The sequence below is a fragment of the Ursus americanus genome, chromosome 18 (genome assembly GCF_024610735.1).
Source record: "Ursus americanus isolate L20-20 chromosome 18, mUrsAme1.1.p, whole genome shotgun sequence".
In the NCBI taxonomy this organism is placed as follows: domain Eukaryota; kingdom Metazoa; phylum Chordata; class Mammalia; order Carnivora; family Ursidae; genus Ursus; species Ursus americanus.
This window is the reverse complement of record NC_142144.1, coordinates 56,233,722-56,254,919: the sequence shown is the minus strand read 5'-3', so window position 1 is coordinate 56,254,919 and position 21,198 is coordinate 56,233,722. Positions and strand designations below refer to the sequence as shown.

Below are 21,198 nucleotides of genomic sequence, written 5' to 3'. Positions count from 1 at the left end.
TCTTCTCACTTCTAGGGTTGTAATGCCCTTATCAGGGAGAGAACACATCTCTTCCTCCTTTTCATCTTTAGCACCTAGTGCAGTGCATATAACACATAATAATTTCTCACGACTGAAGTTGAACTGAGCTACTGAACTAAACTAAGATAGTGTGGATATGCTATGGAGGTATAGTTTTGCTAAGCCATCTACATTTTACAATGATGTGTTTTGCTATCCTTGAGCACACAGCAAAGCCTAAAATTAAATGAAGGAGATTCAAAACACTCTTATGCAACATAAAGACCCTTTGTATCATATGCAACTTTTAAAAAAAGGAAGCAAATATTTAAAAAAAAAGATCAAGAAATTTGTAACAACTCTTCCTTCACCAGAAAGAGTGTCTACCCAAAGATGAAGACAAATATTATTGCACATGTTGACAAACCCTAAAACTTAAAAATGTGTATTAGTCATTCCTATTGCATTCACAATATGATTGAGATGATTATTAAAAAGTCTAACACAAAACCCAACCCATTATAAAAATAGGAAGTAAAATAGCATTTAATTATGTAAGAAGCAGAAGACGTGATTTAGGACAATTGTATCATTTTAATGCCCATGAAATCCTTGTGGTAAGTATAGTAAATTCATTTTATATCTGAAATAGCCTGCCCAGGATTTCACAACTAGTAAGTGACAGAGCCACACTTCAAAGACAGGAAGGTCCAGTTTCAAAGCCACAATCTTTACATTTCTTTGCGCTATGAGAGCACCAGGAAATACCATAGTTTTCAGTTTATTACCAGAAATGTTCCCTAGAATATCAGGGGAAATAGTAGTAATGACTAACAGCAGGCTTGAAGTTGAGGCTGCATATCTATGGGAAACCATGATTATTTGCATTGTGCTGTGTTTGATTTAGTTCCCTGCCAAATGTCATGCCAAAGCCTTGACACAACAGAGATTTGTGCCTAGAGCCATTCATTCTCTGTCTGGCAGAGGACATTGGCTGGCATATTTTACATGGATATTCTGAAGTCACACCAGTCTCTGAATAGAGACTGAAAGTGACTAAGACAAAAAAAATATATGAAAAATGGAGGCGCGTCATACTCCAAAAACAAACAAACAAAACAAAACAAAAAAAACCTAGAAGTATGTTTCAAGTTTTAAATCTCAATTATTCATATATGTATATGCTTATAGAAGTTTATTTTTTCATAGAGAAGTTACATGGCAGAACACATATAGTATTTTTTGAGCCAAAATAAAAGATGATTATATAAGTGTATTTCCCCAAGTATCATGTTTGCATAAAATAGGTTATCAATTATTATTAATGATATCATATCTATATGTGTGTATATATATGCATATATATGTATTATGTTTGCATAAAATAGGTTATCAATTATTATTAATGATATATATGTGTGTGTATATATATGTGTGTGTATATTATATATATATACACATTTTTTATAACCACAAACTTTCAACTTTCCTCTAAATATGAAATTATCACACAGAAAAATAAAAGAACTGCTTCACTCATTTCATTATGGGGTGGAAAGACTCGAAATAGGGTAAATGATCTAGAGAAGTTTTAGAGAGACTATAAGCAAACATTTGTGAACCATTCATTATCTAAATACCTCCAAAGAAATGACAAACCTTCTTTCAATACTTTATCCCAGAACTCACATTCCTTATGTGGTACTTTAAGCAATTTTTTCTTGCTACTTCCTCCATAGACAAGGACTGGTTTTCATAGCTTCTGTGTATGGGATCTGTTTCCAGTTCCTTCCTTCATCTTTCTCCCTTATAGTTCCTAAGAATCTTAGTTCCTTTTGTCTTTACTCCTGGAGTTCCCACTATGTACTTTTTATTCAATGTATTCCTTTTCAGCTCCCTCTCAGGATTCAAGGTTATTAAGATTCATGATATTTATAATGTTCTTTGTCCACATTTTTTTTTTTACAACAGCATTCCATTTTGAAATCAAAGGCATCCTGTACTGGCCTTGTACTCTCACCCTTATCTTTCCCATAGTACATTTATATACTTCTTACTGAGCTCTATTTAATTTGCTGTTTGCATCTTCTCATGAAATCAACTTGCAATTTTAAACTAATTTCGCTATCTGGTCCCCCAAAACCTAGATATTCCTAGGTAGTTCTTAACTGATAGTTAACTTGCATATATCCTACCTTCAATAATTTAATCATCAGAGTCATTAAAGACTGTGTTAAACAACTTCCATCAAGCATAGAATAGTTTCATTGTTTTACTGTCAAAGGCATTAGTGATAACCATTCTTTGAATATATGTTGTATGAATTAAGGGTTTCTGTGATCAGGAAATGATATGTATTTAATGATCAGGTTTTTTATTCTAATGTTTTCTCATTAGTATCATGTTTTATCAGATGAAAGAGTGTTTATCATATACATGAACATGTACTATACTTCCATATATATAAGCACATTACACTAATATAATTTTTATAACATTTTTTATTATTATAACATTTGTATTTATATGCTTTATTTTTGGAGAATATTGAAAATACATTTTAAGTGTGCATACCTTTGTCCAAGGCACATCCTGCTGTGGTCTCAGGACAGGAACCTATTGTAAAAAATATATATATATTCTCATTAATATACTTAGTATAACAAACAGGTTGAGAAATACCAATAAATAAAATTTTTTAAAAAATACATAAAATACCTAAAAAAATACATAAAATAAAAAAATGGTTTAAACCTCAACCGTTGCTCAATATTAGTATATGCCCATTAACTTCAAAAATGTTGTTTTTATCATTATTTTTTTTTTTGCTTTTAGATCATTAAGAAAAAGAAAGGTGTAAATATTCTGATTTACTTCTCTATCTGAATCTCTAAAAGAATTCTATTTTTTTAATGTCTGAAAATAAACATTTTTTCCTAGAAAGAAACATAAAGGCAGATTAAATTCTTGATACACAAAAGTCAATTTCAGACAAAACTCAGACAACACTTTTCAAAAATGCTAAATGAATGAATACGTTTCAAATAAGAAGATGAGGAAGCAGGTTAAACAGGTTTTATGATAATGAAAGTCCTATAATATTTGCTCATCAAAATGTGGCAATGGAACATCAGTTAAAATTAAGAGAATCATTTCACAGTTACAATGTTTCAAATTTTCAAGCAGTGAAACTAGAATGTATGTGCAGATAATAGATTTAAATATGTTCAAATGAACTTGAGCACTTTAAAAATCAAAAGAGGAAACACAATCACATATTGCTGCATTAAGACCAATATTTCCATCATCTCCTCCTATTTTATTATTCTATTAGACACAGTGTCATATTTCCAAAAATGTGGACACCCAATCCACATAAAAGCACAGATCTAAATCTAAGAATTCTCATTGCAAATGTGACTATGCTGATTATAAGAACTTCAATTAAATGTAAAATCAAAGAACCACTCATTTTGTTCATAATTTTTGGCGTTCTATCTGCTTGGAATTTCCAGATGTGGGAGGAAAAATCAGAAGAATTAAACTTCCTTTGTGATTTCTACCAGCATGTTGGAATAAAAGTTTTACCATGAATAAATTTTTAAAAATAAATAGATAACATTCATAAGGTAATAATAAAAGTATGTTTTTCTTCCATATTTAAAGTTTACAGAGCCAAAGAATTTTAGCTCTAGAAAGCACCTGCGTGGATAACCAAGTAAACTGAATCCAAACTGTCAATTAAGGGATTCTCATTGTTATATGGAAATGCCTTAGGGGTCCCTGGATAATGTAAGGGAACCGATCCTTTGGGTAACCCATAATGTTCTCTCAGCCAATAGTCAAGCACAGCAGACATGTGAATAAATTCAGGCACACACATGCATGATGCATGTATGTGCATACACACACAAACACATGCATGCACACACACACACACACACACACACACACAAATTCAGGCCATCTTCTTTATTCTATGGCCAAACCTAGAGTCTCACAGTTTTTGGATTTGAAACTTGGCCCCTGGATTACTAGCTACACTGGACTTTAGACAATTTACATAACCCTCTCTGAGCCTCAATTTTTTTACTTACAGTGAAGTTGTTATGAAGATTAAATGAGTTAAATCAAATAAATTGCTTAGAAACCCTTCCTAGGGCATAGTAAGTAGCCAATAAATGTTCACTATTAAAAACTATAAAACATTTGAAAGTAAAAATTCTTCAAAAACTCTTCAAAAATATTAAATAATTTGGATATTTTAAAAATATGTCAATTGTTATTTCTAGTCTACTAATCATCTCTCAAGTGTGAAAATCTCCATTTGTATTTTTTTGCTTTTTAATAGAATTATATTTATATTTGCACAATTATAATTGCAAGAAATAATTGAGAAACATGGATGGCAAACTTTATTCATGAAAGAATCATAAAAAAAACCAAAGTAAAAGTGGCATTTTTCTTCAATGAGGCATTTTAAATGGTTAGTTAACAGCTGTAATCCTATGTTCTGTGTTTTACTTGTGGTCTAGCATGAATAGAGGAACAGAAAATCTTCTTAAATGACAGGGAGGTACTTAAAGTTTTCCACAGGTCAAGCAAGAATCCAATTATCTAATATCCATGGGAGCAGAAGTATGTGGCAAAGAGAAAGTACAAAGCTGGAGACCCAGCGTTACTGCCAGGCTATAATAAATTTATCACAGAAAGACATGATATCAACAAAGTAAGAACTGGACTCACAAAGCAGACAATCTTCAGCTACTAAAATTTCCATGTCTCTGGCCATTAGGAATAGTTAGGGCTTTAAAAAATAGGATTAAGTTTCTGTGCTATGATTTTTCTGATCAGAACATGCACTCCTACAAATAGGAATAAGTTGCAGGAGGAAAGGGAGGCAACATAATTTTTAAAGTTTGGTTTAACGGAGTATAGGGTAGGATTAGAAGGCGGGGGAAAGACTTGATAAGAGAAAATGAACATAATAACAAAGGGAAGAAGAAAAGGACAACTATAGCCTCAATAAAGAAAGTACTAAATGCCAAACCTGAAAGATAGACAATATATTTGGTGTAGTATGTTTTGATCAGAAGCTATTCTTGTAGATCTGGTGGTGGAACCGAAGGAGAGGTGGTGACCTATTCACATCATTTTACTGTTTTATCTCGGGATTTTTCTACCAGGGCTAATTTCCTCCTCCCATCCCTGTGACCAGGGACATATAACAATTTCTGGACATTTTTGGTTGTCACAGCTGGGGTGGGACGCTCCTGGATGCTACTAGCATCTAGTGGGTAGAGGCCATGGATGCTGCTAAACATCCAATAATTCACAGGACAGCCCCCCACAAAAAAGATTTATGCGGCCCAAAATATCAATCTTGTGCGGAGGTTCAGAAACCCTGTCTTAGGAGAGGAGGTGAAGCTTCCTTATACCTCAGTACTTCACAAACCCTACCAAATCACGAGATCATAGAGTGAATCTTTCAGGAAAAAGAGAACTAACCTTGGTCAAGGTTTTTGACAGAGATATTTTGGTTGCAAGTAATCTATTTAAACATTGCTGATCTAGCACTTACGTAGCCATGTATAAAACCCAGATTGATCAGATACTTGTCATCAAGTTTTTTACACTACAACAATCTGAACCCTATATATAATGGTATTCCCACTTCTCAAGTGTTATTCAACATCAGAAAATATCTTTGTGAATTATTTGATTTTATTCTTTTACAAAAACACCAATTTCAAACATTCAGACATTATGCCATTTGAAATAATTTAGTTTGAGAGAGAGGTTATTTACCTTATCATTATTAGAAATTTGATAATTCATCATAATTCAATAGTTAACCAAAATCATTCTTAAGGAAAATAAGGTGGTTTAATATTTTTTTATTTTATTTTTGCTTTACACCAAAATAACAACTACTTTAAGCAAAACTAAGATACATTTCTATTGATTACTAATATAAAGATACACTATACATGGCAACATGAACTAAAACTAATGTTTGAAACAGGATAATTATCACTATTTAATATAAACTAATGTGTAAATTCTCACTGCTCTCATTTTGCTCATTTGAGAATACTTCATTACTATCATGCTGCTCAGAGTATTTAAGCTGTAAAGTATAATGTTTCTTTGATATTAATTTAGTGGGATTCACAACCTAAAAAACATGTCATGTTTCAGTTTGTTGATTTCTTTCAAGGATCTCTGCAAAGTCCAAAAATCTGGGGAGGGAGGGATCCTTAAAACCTTTCATAAATTACAAATGAATTTTTACAGCTAAAAGCAACATATTGAAGAAGTAAGGAAGGGAAGGATAGGGGAGTTCTATGTTGCTATTACTGTGATTCAAAAGAAAGCTCCATTCAGATGGATTTAACAGACATATTCAGAACATTACATCTTAAAACAGCAGGGTACACATTTTTTTTCAAGTGCACATGGAACATGCTCCAGAGCAGATCAGATATTGGGCCCCCAAAAGAGTCTCAACAAGTTCAAAAAGATCAAAGCCACACTATGCATCTTTTCTGACCAAATGCTATGAAACTAGAAATCAACCACTAGGAAAAAAATCTGTAAAGACCACAAATACATGGAGGTTACATAACATGCTCCTAAACTATTAATGAGTCACAAGAAGTCAAAGAAGAGATCAAAGATTACATGGAAAAAAAAATGAAGATGAAAACACAATCATCAAAAACCTTTTGGATGCAACAAAAGCAGTTCTACAAGTGAAGATTATAGTAATACAGACCTATCTCAAGAAGCAAGACAAATCCTAAATACATGACCTAACTTTACACCTAAAGGACCTAGAAAAAGAAGAGCAAACAAAATCCAACTCAGCAAAAGGAAGGAAATAATACAGATTTGAGCAGAAATAAATAATACAGGGATTAAACAACAAAAACAAAAACAAAATGAATAGAACAGATCAATGATACCAGGAGCTGGTTCTTTGAAAAGATTAACAAAATTGATAAACCTCTAGCCAGAATCACCAAGGAAAGAAAAAAAAAAAAAGCACCCAAATAAACAATGCACTAATGAAAGATGAGAAATAACAACCAACACTACAGAAATACAAACAATTATAATAGAATATTATGCAAAACAATATGTCAACAAATTGGACAAGTTAGAAGAAATGGATAAGTTTCTGGAAACATATAACCTACCAAAACTAAAGCAAGAAGAAATAGAAAATTTGAACCAACCAATTATCAGCAATGGAATTGAATCAGTAAACAAAAACTCCAAAAAAACAAAAGTCCAGGACCAGACAACTTCACAGGCAATTCTACCAAACATTTAAAGAAAAGTTAATGCTTATTTTCAAACTATTCCAAAAAATAGAACAGGAAGGAAACTCAAATTCATTCTATGAGACCAGTATCACCCCAATACCAAAACCAGATAAAGATACCACCAAAAAAGAGGACTACAGGCTAGTATCTGTCATGAATATAATTGCAAAAATCCTCAGCAAAATATTAGCAAACTGAATCCAACAATACATTAAAAATATCATACACCGTAATCAAGTGGGATTTATTCCATGGTACCAGAACAGTCAATATTTGCAAAACAATCAAGTAATACATCACATCAAGAAAAGAAATGATAAAAACCATATGGTCATTTCAATAGTTGCAGAAAAAGCATTTAAGGGAAAGTACAATATCCATTCATGATTTAAAAAAAAACCTCTGCAAAGTAGGTCTAGATGGAATTTACCTCAACATAATAAATGCTTTATGTGAAAAACCCATAGCCAACAGCATAGTCAATGGTGAAAAACTGAGAGCTTTTTCCCCAAGGCCAGGAACAGACAAGGATGTCCACTCTCACCACTTTTATTCAACATAGTCCTGGAAGTTCTACCCATAGCATCAGAAAAGAGAAAGGATTAAAAGGCATCCAAACTGGTAAAGAAGTAAAACTTTCATGATTTGCAAATGACATGATAGTATATATAGAAAACCCTAAGGACTCCACAAAAAAAAAAAAAAAACTAAACAAAAACAAAAAACAAGAAATCAGTTCTAGAACTGATAAATGAATTCAGTAAAATTGCAGGATATGAAATCAATATACAGAAATCTGTTGAACTTCTGTACACTAATGAAGCAGCAGAAAGAGAAATTAAGAAGGCAATCCCATTTGCAATTGCATCCAGCATAATAACATACCTGGGAACAAACTTAACCAAAGAGAGGAAAGACGTTTACTCTCACAACTATAAAACACTAATGAAACAATAGAAGATGACACAAAGAAATGGAAAGACATTCCATACTCAAGGATTGGAAGAACAAATGTTGTTAAAATGCCTATTCTACCCAAAACAATCTACAGATTTAATGCAATCCCTCTCAAAATACCAACAGCATTTTTCACAGAACTAAAAGAAACAATCCTAAAATTTCTATGGAACAACAAAAGGCCTTGAATAGCCAAAGCAATCTTGAAAAAGAAAAACAAAACTGAAGGTATCACAATTCCAGACTTCAAGTTATATTACAAAGCATTAATTATGAAAACAGTATGGTATTGGCATAAAAACAGATACATAGATTAATAGAATAGAAAACCCAGAAATAAACCCACAATTATATGGTCAATCAATCCTCAGTAAAGGAGGAATGAATATACAATAGGACAAAAACAGTCTTTTCAGCAAATGACGTTGGGAAAATTGGACAGCTACATGTAAAAGAATGAAACTGCACCACTTTCTTACACCATACACGAAAATAAATTCAAAATGGATGAAAGACCTAAATGTTAGACCTGAGGCTGTAAACATTCTTGAAGTGAGCACAGGCAATAATTTCTCTGACACAAGCTGTAGCAACATTTTTCTAGATATGTCTCCTAAGGCAAGGGAAGTGAAAGGAAAAATAAACCATTGGTACTACATCAAAATAAGAAGTTTCTGCACAGCAAAGAAAACAACCAATAAAACTCAAAAGCAATCTACTGAAGGGGAGAATATATTTGCAAACAACATATCTGATAAGGGGTTAATATCCAAAATATATAAAAAACTGATACAACTCAACACCCCGAAAACAAATAATCTTTTTAAAATAGGCAGAAGACATGAACAGACATTTCTCCAAAGAAGACATGCAGATGACCAACGGACACATGAAAAGATTCTCAACATCACCCATCATCAAGGAAACGCAAATCAAAACTACAATGAGCTGTCACCTCACACTGTCTGAATGGCTAAAATTAGCAACACAAGAAACAACAGGTGTTGGAGAGAATGTGGAGAAAATGGAACCCTCTTGCACTGTTAGTGGGAATGCAACCTAGTGAAGCCACTCTGGAAAACAGTATGAAGGTTCCACAAAAAATAAAAAATAGAACTACTCTACCACCCAGTAACCTCACTACTGGTTATTTACCAAAAGAATATAAAATGTAAAAATACTAATTTAAGGGATTTATTTACAGCATTACTTACAATAGCCAAACTATGGAAGGAGCCCAAGTGTCCATCAATAGATAAATGGATAAAGAAGAAGTGGTGTGTATATATGTAAAGAAGTGGAATGATTTTATTCAGCCATAAAAAAATGAAATCTTGCCATTTGCAACAGCATGGATAGAGCTAGAGAGTATAATGCTAAGCAAAATAAGTCAGTCAGAAAAGACAAATACCATATGATCTGACTCATATGTGGAATTTAAGAAACAAAACAAATGAGCAAAGGAAAAAAGAGAGAGATAAACCAAGAAACAGACTCAACTATACAGGACAAACTTATGGGAGGTGGGAGGTGAATGGGGGGGGCGGTGGGGATGGGTGAAATAGATGACGGAGATTAAGGGTACACTTATCATAATGAAAATAAATAAAATTTTTAAAGTGTCAAAAACAAACAAAAAAAAGAGGTCCATATTTAGAGGAAACTTAGAAATGGTCATATGCACATAGTAATGTAATGCCACAGATCTACACATTCTTCCTGTTTTAAGCATGGTAGAGGTGTTCTTGCAAAAGGAGATTTAAGTCAACAACCACTTTACTAAAGCAGAATCACTATTTAACTCCAAAGTAAATCATCAGCACGATGATTAATGCCCCTTATGCCCAATATGAATGCTTTAGAATTGGTTGAGTTTCTGTTATTTCTCCCATTATTAACTATTAACTATCGATTTGTTTATACAGTTTATATAATTTCCAGATATATAGGAAGTCATTCAAATGACTTACCTTTTCAACCTATCTTGAAATTTTTATGACCTTACTGATGTATGATCCCAGGAACAATTTCAATAGATATGTTATATTTCAGTGAAAGATGCTATATATGGTATGCAAACTGAACTTAAGAGATCAAATACAGTTATTACTAAATCTAATTTCTTTGTATCTACTTGTAAGCAAACCAGGTGTGCTTGTGCACATAATTCAAATTCAGAATGATCCCAGTGTGTAACATATTCTTCTCTCATAAAAGATGGTAATGCTGCCATAATTAGTGAATAAGGGGATTACCATCAAGAATAGTGTACTGTGCATAATATTTTATAAAGGCAAACCAGAAATTTTAATATACTGGTAATATGGGCTGAATTGTTTGCCCTCAAAATTCTTATGCTGAAATCTTAGGGACGCCTGGATGGTTCAGTCCATTAAGCATCTGACTCTTGGTTTCAGCTCAGGTCATGATCTCATGGGTCATGAGATCGAGCCCTGGATCAGGCTCCACGCTCAGTGGGGAGTCTATTTGAGATTTCTCCCTGTACTGCTCCCCACACTGATGCTCGCATTCTCTCTCCCTCTCTCTCTCTCTTTCAAATAAATAAATAAATCTGAAAGAAAGAAGAAAGAAAGGAAGAAAGAAAGAAAGAAGAAAGAAAGAAAGAAAGAAAGAAAGAAAGAAAGAAAGAAAGAAAGAAAGAAAGAAAGAAAGAAAGACACTAGCTTTCATTCACTCTGAATGTGACAATATTTGGAAAGAATGTCTTTAAAAAGGTAATTAGATTAAAATGAGTCCATTAGGGTGGACCCTAATTCATTGTGTCTGGTGTCCTTATAAGAATAAATTAGGGCACAGAGACCCTCAGAGGAAAGACCATGTGCAGATTCAGAGAAAAGATGGTCATCTACAAGCTGAGAAAAAACTCCCTCAGAGGAAAGTAACCCTGCAGACACCTTGATCTTGGACATCTAGCCTCCAGAATCATGAGGAAACAAAAAAATTCTGTTGTATAAACCCAGTCTGTGGTTCTCTGTTATGATAGCCCTAAAAAACGGATAGAATTTGTACTTTCTAGAGTTAGATTATACCTCTACTCCAACATGTGACAAGAGGTAAATTTTATCCTCAGTGTCCTCCCATTTCCCATGTAATATTTGTCTTTCTCTTTCACAGGCTTCTTGCATAATTATTACTCTTTTGATGTTCCCAGGATACAAGGCGTTGTCTATCCATGGACACAGCTTCTCTTCCTTGCTGTTTATTTATTTTTTTAAGATTTTTTATTTATTTGAGAGAGAGAGCAGAGTGAGAGAGTACAAGCTGGGAGTGGGGAGGTTGTGGAAGGGCAGAAGGAAGGGAGAAGTGGACTCCCCGCTGAGCAGGGAACCCGACATTGTGCTCCATCCCAGGAGACCAGCATCATGATCTGAGCTGAAGGCACACTCTTAACCAACTGAGCCACCCAGGTAGGTGCTCCTGTTTCTTGGGTTTAAATGTATTCTCAAAGTGATCCTAAAGAAACAGACTGACCTAAAGAAACAGTCTATCACAAAGACTCTAATTACTGAGAACAGCTTGGCCTATATCTGTATTTGAGGGTATTTGTCTGCAAAAAGTAAATAATACCTTTTTTTTAATAAAGCAAGCCTTTTGTGTTATTTTGTTTTGTTAGTAATGAGCAGGTATGATGAAATTGCTGTCTTCATTCATTGCTGATGGTAGTATGAATTGGAAAGCAATTTGCCAGCAGGTATCAAAGTCTTAAAAATACTCTCCCTTTCACCCAGTTATTTTTCTCCTCGGAATCTCTCAAAAGGACATATCAACTGATGCTGGCAAGCATTTATGAACTGATAATCCACTTCACCACTATTTATACTAACTCTTCTCCTTCATAAAAGGAAACAAGCTATATATCTTCTAACAGATTAAAGAAACTGAGTTTCTCCCCCAGATAAGGAACTATTGTGCTTTTATTTGTAACCATGTTTTCAAAGGCAATTTAGTGGCATGAGAATATAAAGTAAATTTTATAGTTTTAGATAACCAGATGAGGATCCAATAGGATTCCATCATGTGAAACTAAATTAACCCTCCCCAGAAATAGGAATTCTCTTTACTCTGCCAAATTTGTTTCTCTCCCCCTCTCTACATATGAAGAGTCGCCTTTATAAATTAATAAAACACCCAGAATTCCACGAAGCAGGCATGACTCATGGGAGTATCTCTGCAGAGTTCTCCATCATCTCAGGAGGAGCAAGGAGAAAGAGGTTTCCACAGTCACGGTCTGTTAGTACAACCTGGTAACTGCTTCAGTATTCAAGTGACTGGCCTCCTCTTTTATATCCAAAATAATTGAAACTGATGACATCCTATTGAAACTTCCCCTTCTCATTTGGAGGATCAAGAGGTAGTCTTTTTTGTTCCCTAACAGAGGTATCACAAAGTATCTCATGACATAAGACAATTTTTTTTTTACAGTACATCCCTGGTTTTTAATGTAAAGTTCGATGATTCATTAGTTGTATATAACACCCAGTGCACCATGCAATACTTGCCCTCCCCACTACCCATCACCAGTCTATCCCATTCCTCCACCTCCTCCCCTCTGAAGCCCTCAGTTTGTTTCCCAGAGTCCATAGTCTCTCATGCTTCATTCCCCCTTCTGATTACCCCCCACTTTCTTTATCCGTTTCTTCTCCTACCGATCTTCCTAGTTCTTATGTTCCATAGATGAGAGAAACCATGTAATTGTCTTTCTCTGCTTGACTTATTTCACTTAGCATTATCTCCTCCAGTGCCATCCATGTTGCAGCAAATGTTGAGAAACCGTTCTTTTTGATAGCAGAGTAATATTTCATTGTATATAAGACATAAATATTTTTTTAATTCTATATTTATTCTATCCCCTTGTTATAACATACCTATGTTATTTTATTTGAACAGTCTAAACTTTGTCATACCATTATTACCAAATGAGAATTTAGTAAAGTCATATTTTCAGATATGAAGAAAGCATTGTAAATGGCACTTGGTTATAAATGTCAATTCATCCTATTGAGGCGAGGTTGTCACCACGGCGCCTGAACATTCCACCTCTCAATTATTTCTGTGAACTGTGAATAGACATGCGTAGGGTCTTTTTGGTATAGTACGTACACAGAAAAACACGGGAAATATATATGAAAATACTCTTGGTGGTTATCTCTAAGTGGTGATTTTCTTCTATATATTTTTCTGTATTTTCTAATTTTTTTTTCTGCCATGGCCATGTATCTCCTTAACAAACAAAATCAATGTTTTATTCCAGAGATGCACTGTGTTAATCTCCTATCCTACTTACTCTGCAAACATGAGAAATGGGCTGGACCCACCCGGGTAAGCTAGCAACATCTGCCCATTTGCATTTAGGCCTGCTTTCCCTGGGCCACGGTGCTCTGAGTGTCACATGTTGCCAATACTTAGGGGCATCCCCTAATTAGGTACCCCATGGTACCTATGTACCATGTGCTCCTTAGCTCTCAGTGGCCACTGAAACACTTGAAGGTTGACTTTCATTTCACCTTCCCAGAGAAGTTTTTTATAAAATTCTATTTCCAAAGTTTAGAATCTTCGGAGCTGGGACAATATTGATACCTATATGCATTTCAGGAAATTAGACCCCTTTAAGAATTATTTCACTGCTTAAACAATAGTATCTTGGCCACAGCACCAGTTCCTTTTCACACAGTGGATATGGGATATCTTGGGGTAAGGGTTGTAGGATTCAGGCACTAGTTCTGTCATTTATCAATCTGTGTTCTTGGGCAAATAACATCCACACTGTGGTTGATGATTGTCTGAATAACCTCAGTGGATACTATCAAGTTTAACAGCCAACTAAGGCTACCCACCTGAATGAAAATATAGACCTGTAAGGTGTTCTATCTGTATATGCATAACTAGTTGTTTGAGCACTGAAATATTTAGTTGGAAGCAACCAGTAACAAGTTGTGTGCCAAATTACACTTTTAAATGTGATTTAGGCACTCTAATAGAGGTCTTGAGGGGGATTATTTTTAAATAAATAAAAAGATTCTAAAAAAATAAATAAAAACCCTTAACATACTTTGAGTTGTATGAACATGTTGTGAATCTGGCAACCCTTAAGAGGGGTTAATCGTAATATTCTTTCCCTGTCCTATTCATGATAGCACTTCATAAATGCCCAATTTTCAAAAATTCAGACCCTATAGCAACAGAAAACAAATAGTGGAATTAATGTGAAGCAAGAGCAGCACTGCCATTACACTAGCTTGGCACATCATTATTCGGAACATAGCGTTAGCACCTTGCAAGGAGGCAGGAGAGAGCAAGCAGGTCCCTCATTATTTCCGAGAGCAGAACTTGAGCACCAGTTTGGAGATTTGAATGCTCCATTATCATCAGTCTATAGCTGGCATTTATGGATCTGTCACCCCACTGGATCATCAACTAATTACATTAATAATCAGATCTCATTTTTCCTTTGTCTTTTTAATTTTAACCACAGAGTTTTGTCCATGAAGGTCACTTGTTTTATGGTACTGCTAACAGAGACACATCATCATTAATACTTGAGCTAAAATATTTCTATGAAGCTGAAGGCTGGTTCCTTGTGAATTTTAATCCATGTTTTTTGAGAAAGAGGAGATCAGGGTCCTAAATTCCAGTTTTGTCAGAAACTCTCTGGCTTTGCGCAAGTCGTTTAACCTGTTTGACCTCACTTTCTTCATTGAAGAAAGCAATAATTAGAATTGCAATCTGAGGATTCTCTCATTTTTCAGTATTTATAGTTCTATACCTAAACTTTCTTTTAGTAAGAAGAGTGGTAAATGGAAATTTTATGTAGCATCTAGAAGCTACAATTTATTTATTAATCTTCCTGTCTAAAAGGTTTTATCCTCACCCAATTCATCTTCCATTCGATTGCCAGTTATTATCCAAAGAGAAAAGTCTGTTTAGGTCCTTTTCCCACTAACATCCTAAAAGAGATTCAGCATCACTCCAGATAATATGTAAACTTCTTGGTTTGGCATTTCAGGAAGTAAGTAGTTCCAGTCTTGCTGGGCAGTCTCTTCTCCCTCCACTAACCCATTATCACCCATCCGCTCCCAGAAAACAAACAAACAAACAACAACAATAACAAACTCTTGCTGCTCCCCGAATATACCAAGTCCTCTTTCACTTCTGTGTTTTTCATATTCTGTTCCTTGTTCTTCGAATACTTTTTTCTTATTTCTCCTCCTGACTAAGCCCGTAACTCAGGAAGTTCTTCAGAACTCAGCTTATCCTATACCCCTTTCCATCCTTCTCCTGGGCTTAGTTATATGCTCCTAAAAGGTGTATATGTCATATGTTTTGCATTCCTATATCATAATCCCTGGACTGTAATTGTTGTTTTTAAGGCATATCTGTTTAAAACACTGATCAGTTCCCCAACAGAAGGGACTTTTTTTTTCTCTTTTCTAGCACTTAGCACAATGCCTGACACATAATTGTCACTCAGCAAACATTTATTGAATGAATGGATAGAAAATTTGTACATGCAAAAAGATACCCAAAATACAGTCTACTCCCTGCAGACTCACAACAGAAAACTGAACATGTTAGTTTAATAACCTAATCAGCCATAACATGTTAGAGATGGTGACTTTCACTAAACTTTTCCTTATCTTTAAAATTACTTCTTTTCAAAACCTTTATTTGAAAACAAAAAAAAGATCAATATAGCCTCGTAAAGCACCATTTATATCCTCTTTCCAGCAACCACTCACTTCCACTTCATAGCACACCAGACAGCAGAGTTTATTTCTTAACTAGATAATAGCCAGCTAATTTTACGCAGACATTTTCCAAATAGTCCATACACATTTTCTCCTCTCCTTTGGGTTGAAAAGCATAAATTCAGAGAATCAATTTTCCCGTCATCCTCTAAAAATACTTTTTAAATTGAGCATCCATGTGAGTATAGCCTGGCACCACTGAGTAGTTTTACAAATACACACCTTGCCATATACAAGCTCACATTGTGAAACAGGCTTGCTCTCAGGGCTGTCCAGTATTATACTAAGAGTCCTGGGACTGAAAGTAGGAAAACTAGATACATTCTTATCTCTGAGTTTCAGATTACCTATAAAATGAGATGATCAAAACTGATTTTTTTAATTTTAAGTTTAGAATTCTTTTTTGGGAGGAGAAAAAAACCACGAACTTCTGGTGCCACTTTTGTCTAATATATCCCCAACACACATAAAAACACACACATTTGTGTTTTCACACACAGAGCTAGTGGCATAGTTGTCAAAAAATAAACATATCTCCCAAAGATAAATATATAATTTTAGAAACATGTTAAAATTTTACAGTAACTTTAAAGTTTTACTATTCTTTGTAAAATGTATTGTAATAAATGAAATGCATAAATTGTACCTATCTACAAAAAGAATTAGAGCACTATTGAGGAACAAGAATAAAACCCCAAAATACTGTTCAATACAATGAGCCAGAAGGGGTTTATAGAAGAGACATTGTCTAAAATGCCATCTACATAATAGAAGGAAGATGCTAGAAAAGCTTGGATAAGGAAGATATTCCATGCACAGAAGCACAGGCTAGATGTGATTCATCAGTAAAAGGCAATGGTGAGATTGGAGAAGATTAAATCGATTAGATCAAAACTAACCATTATCAAGTAGTTGCGTAGTTGGAGTATTACCTGAGGCTCCCCTGGCTATACAGAGGCAAATAGCATCCCTGGTTAGCACAAGTCTAGAGCACCAAACATCCCGCCTAAAGCACAGCATGTGTTTAACAAGTGTTAGCTTCCTTTCGCTGAAGTAGGTTAACATTTACAAAGTTGAAGTTCAACCTTACTGAACTTTTAGATTTCTCAAAAGGAGTATTCCCTCTGACCAATAAATTTTTACCATTCCCCTTTACTAAGACACCACTTCCCCTTATTATCTCTTGGCTAACTTCTATTCTTTGTCAGATCTCAACTCAGATATCTTTCTGCAGAAGTATTCCCTGTCCCCAGTGGTTGCTTGGATTCTTTCTCTAGAAATTTTCACAATATCCTGCACTTCCCCATCACAGTGCCTGTGTGTGTGTGAACAGTAAACAGTAAACACATGTTGGATGTCATAAGATGTACTGTCATACATAGATCTTGAAGCCACCACTGAAGATATAATTGAAAAGGCAGATAGCATCTTCTAAAAATTCCTAACCCCTTCAAGCCACTGCTGTGATTGTTCAGATTAATAGCGCATTGACTGAAGGAGCACATTTGCATCTTTCAAAGATTATTAAAAAACATGGACCTTTCAAAATTGAAGTAAGTTACAAATTTATTAATTGAAGGAAATGGAAACATTTTTTCTAAACCTTTCATTTAAGAAATGATAGAACCTGGGCTGAGAGAAGTTGAGGAATTGCTCAGGCTCACACAGATAGTAGCAAAACTAAAACTGGACCCCTCGTTCAGAACTACTTGCCCAGTACATCCTGTCTTTAAGGAAAACTGCAATAAGCATAAATAGCTCTGAGTTATTCATGTGTACGATGAAAAAAGGACAGGAAAGATTGCTTCATGAGTCTTACTTCCTTAATTGCACTAGTCTATCAGGGCTTCTGAGCTATTATCATAAGACTGCATTGTTTAACAAATAATTCTCAATTTGAAATCAAAATGCTATATTGAGTATTCAGAAATCTTCAAAATTAAGGGTCATTTTATTCTTTTGTGGTTAGTGCATCTGCTTCCTCTGAACTTGCCTGGTTTAATGCTATTCTTCTGGTAAGTAATTTATAAATATCTGTTGACAGACTTAAATTGTATTTGGTTCAGGATATCTGAGTAGACAAGCACAAAATATGACATCATGTAATTTAAATACATGAAGATAAATAACCAATATGCCATGAAATTTATTATTACAACTTTAAATTTACATTTAACCATTTTGCTTCAGTTCTTCCTAGGTTATCAGAGATGATTATCATTATTTTTAAATAAAAGGATCAGTACTAAAAGCATTCTTCCATGCAATAGCAATTCTTAAAAGTTGTTTCTAATAGCAAGATTGTTTGTTTCCGATCCTGTTGACATGTTATATTATCAAATGCTATTTTTTTGCCCATTACAGGACATATACATTTTATACATATTTTGGTTTCTTAAGTAAGCATATTGTAAATGCAATTAGAAATTGCCAATTCTCTCTTGCATAATACCTGAGCTAATAATTTGACCTAGGAGAGTGGAATCTTTTCATTAAACTTCTCCTTTCAACAAAAGCTTTGTTAGTCTACTGAGTTATGACAAGTAATGCTTTATATGCTAGGGTACACTGTTCTTCCTGGTGCACTAACAATTTAAAATGTAATGTGAAATGATGACGCTGGGAATATTGAGGAATAGCCACTCATGTAGGAAGGCATCCATAATTAAACCATGATGGACCTTTTAGTTATAATTTTATCAAACTGATAACATAGAATAAAAGAGAGTTTGAAGGAGTCCAAGGCAACTGTAATTGATTGCACAAGAAAGCCATGTCCTACCCTTTGTTTTCCCCCCTACTTTTTGCTCTAGGGCCCTCCTCTCACCTTACACCCCTCCAAAGTCTCATTTCATTATATCTTGCCAAGAATTAGGAAGCAATTAAGTTATTTTTCACCACCTTCATCTCAAGCTCCCTGCTTCCTTTTTTTTAAACTTGGTTTGCTCAAGAGTAAAATGAGCTGCAGTACTTATCAGCTCAATGCATACACAATTGATACCAAAGGCAACTGACAGCAACTGAAGCCAGAGGTTAGCTGCAAATCCATTAGTGATTTTAAGCAGAGTGGGGGGAAATTCTTGGTGAGTTTGTGATAAAGCTGAATAACTACAGAAGTCACAAAAGAAGACAATGTAATTTGAATTAATATGTCATCAGACAGATTCAGAGAAAGCTTTAAAGAGTGAGAAGTTTTCCTATAAGGTAATCAAAGCCATATTTGCTGTTCATATGTCTCAAAGTAAAATGTCTTATTCTTTGACACATAATGCATTTAGTTTAAGGGTCATATTCTAAAAATAGCTGTGCAGAGCAAGAAACTAACATATCTAAAAAATATTCTTGCCGACTCTGAAGCACTCATATCAAAAAGATACTTATAAATTAAAAATATATTGTAGAAAAAATTTTAAGTGTATACGGGGGAAAAATTTAGGGACATAATTTTCATGTAAACTCATACACTTCTTGTGATTTTTTGTGGTGTTAATAAATTTTTAACCATAGTATTCACAATTTATATTTAAGGAAAAACAAATTTTTAACATCTAATCTCACATTCTAGAATTACAAATCATTGTATTGTTTGCTTTGTTCCTCTTTTACAAATTTCCTTCTGAACCTATAGTGAACTTTCATAAAGGAGCTCTCAAGTCAAACACTTTATCATCATTAAAGCATCATGACACTTCTCTTGTTTCTGTGATCTTACTTGAGATTTTTTTTAAATTCCAGTATAGTAACATACAGTGTTACATTAGTTTTGGGAGTATATATAGTGATTCAACAATTCTATACATTACTCAGTGCTCATCAAGATAAGTGTACACTTAGCCCCCACCACCTATTTCACCCATCTCCCCACGCACCTCCCCTCTGGTTACCATCAGTCTATTCTCTATTGTTAAGAATCCATTTCTTGGTTTGTCTCTTTTTTCTTTGTTATTTGTTTTGTTTGTTAAATTCCACATATGAGTGAAATCAAATGGCATTTGTCTTTCTCTGACTTATTTCACTTAGCATTATACTCTCTAGATCCATCATGTTGCAAATGACAAAATTTCACTTTTTTTATGGTTAACAGCCCATTATATATATTATGTGTGTATATATACACACACACATATATATATATATGAAATGTCACCAGGGAAAGATGCTCATATATTATATATATGTATATATACATATATATATAATGGAATATTATTATGTATATTATATATATAATTTCTACTTTATGTAATTTTATATATAATCTCCATTGTGTGTGTGTATGTGTGTGTGTATGGAAGAGAAATATATATATATATATATATATATATATATATATATATATATATATATTCACCTATTATGGGCATTAGGATTGCTTCTATAATTTGTCTATAAACATAGGGTGCATATCTGTCTTTGAAGTAGCATTTTCATATTCTTTGAGGAAATACCCAGTGTTGGAATTACTGGATCATATGGTGGTTCTATTTTTAAGTTTCTGAGGATCCTGCATACTGCTTTCCATGGTGGCTGCACCAGTTTGCATTCCCACCAACAGTACAGGAGGGCTCCTTTTTCTCTGCATTTTTGCCAACATTTGTTGTTTCTTTTGTTTTTATTTTAGTCATTCTGATGTGTGAGGGGATGATTCTCATGGTGGTTTTGATTTGCATTTCCCTGGTATTGATGTTGGGCAACTTTTCATGATAACATTTCTTATTTTACAAATTTTTTTTCTTTTTAGAGAGCACGAGAAAGAGCAGAGGGGAGGGGCAGAGGGCGAGGGAGTGAGAGAATCTTAAGCAGGATCCACACCCGATGCAGGGCTCGATCTCACGACCCAAGATCATGACCTGAGCCAAAATCAAGACTCAGAGGCTTAACTGACTGAGCCATCCAGATGACCCTTATTTTAAGAAGTTTTAATTAGCAGATCAATGATAAAACAGAAACCACACTGACTTATTCAAAGCAATTACAAAGCACTGGTTCTCTAATGGAGTTGTGCTAGCTTAAAATCCGAAGAAAATTTCACTGTCACTCTGTATGCCCACATGCATTACTAGCATTATATATACACATGCACACACATACATTTATGTATATATACACACATATACATACATATATATGTGTGTATATATATG

General features: G+C 34.2%; 1 protein-coding gene across 13 annotated transcripts in view; it reads right to left on the bottom strand.

The window, feature by feature from the left end:
* The window catches only part of PTPRD (protein tyrosine phosphatase receptor type D), a 2,182,843-nt gene that overhangs the window by 1,349,377 nt on the left and 812,268 nt on the right, over positions 1–21,198 (bottom strand). For all 13 annotated transcript variants that reach the window (XM_087869643.1, XM_045780711.2, XM_087869649.1 and 10 more), the window contains one exon: positions 2,575–2,616. The gene's annotated coding sequence lies outside the window, so the exon portion shown is untranslated. The remainder of the gene's footprint in view (positions 1–2,574; positions 2,617–21,198) is intronic.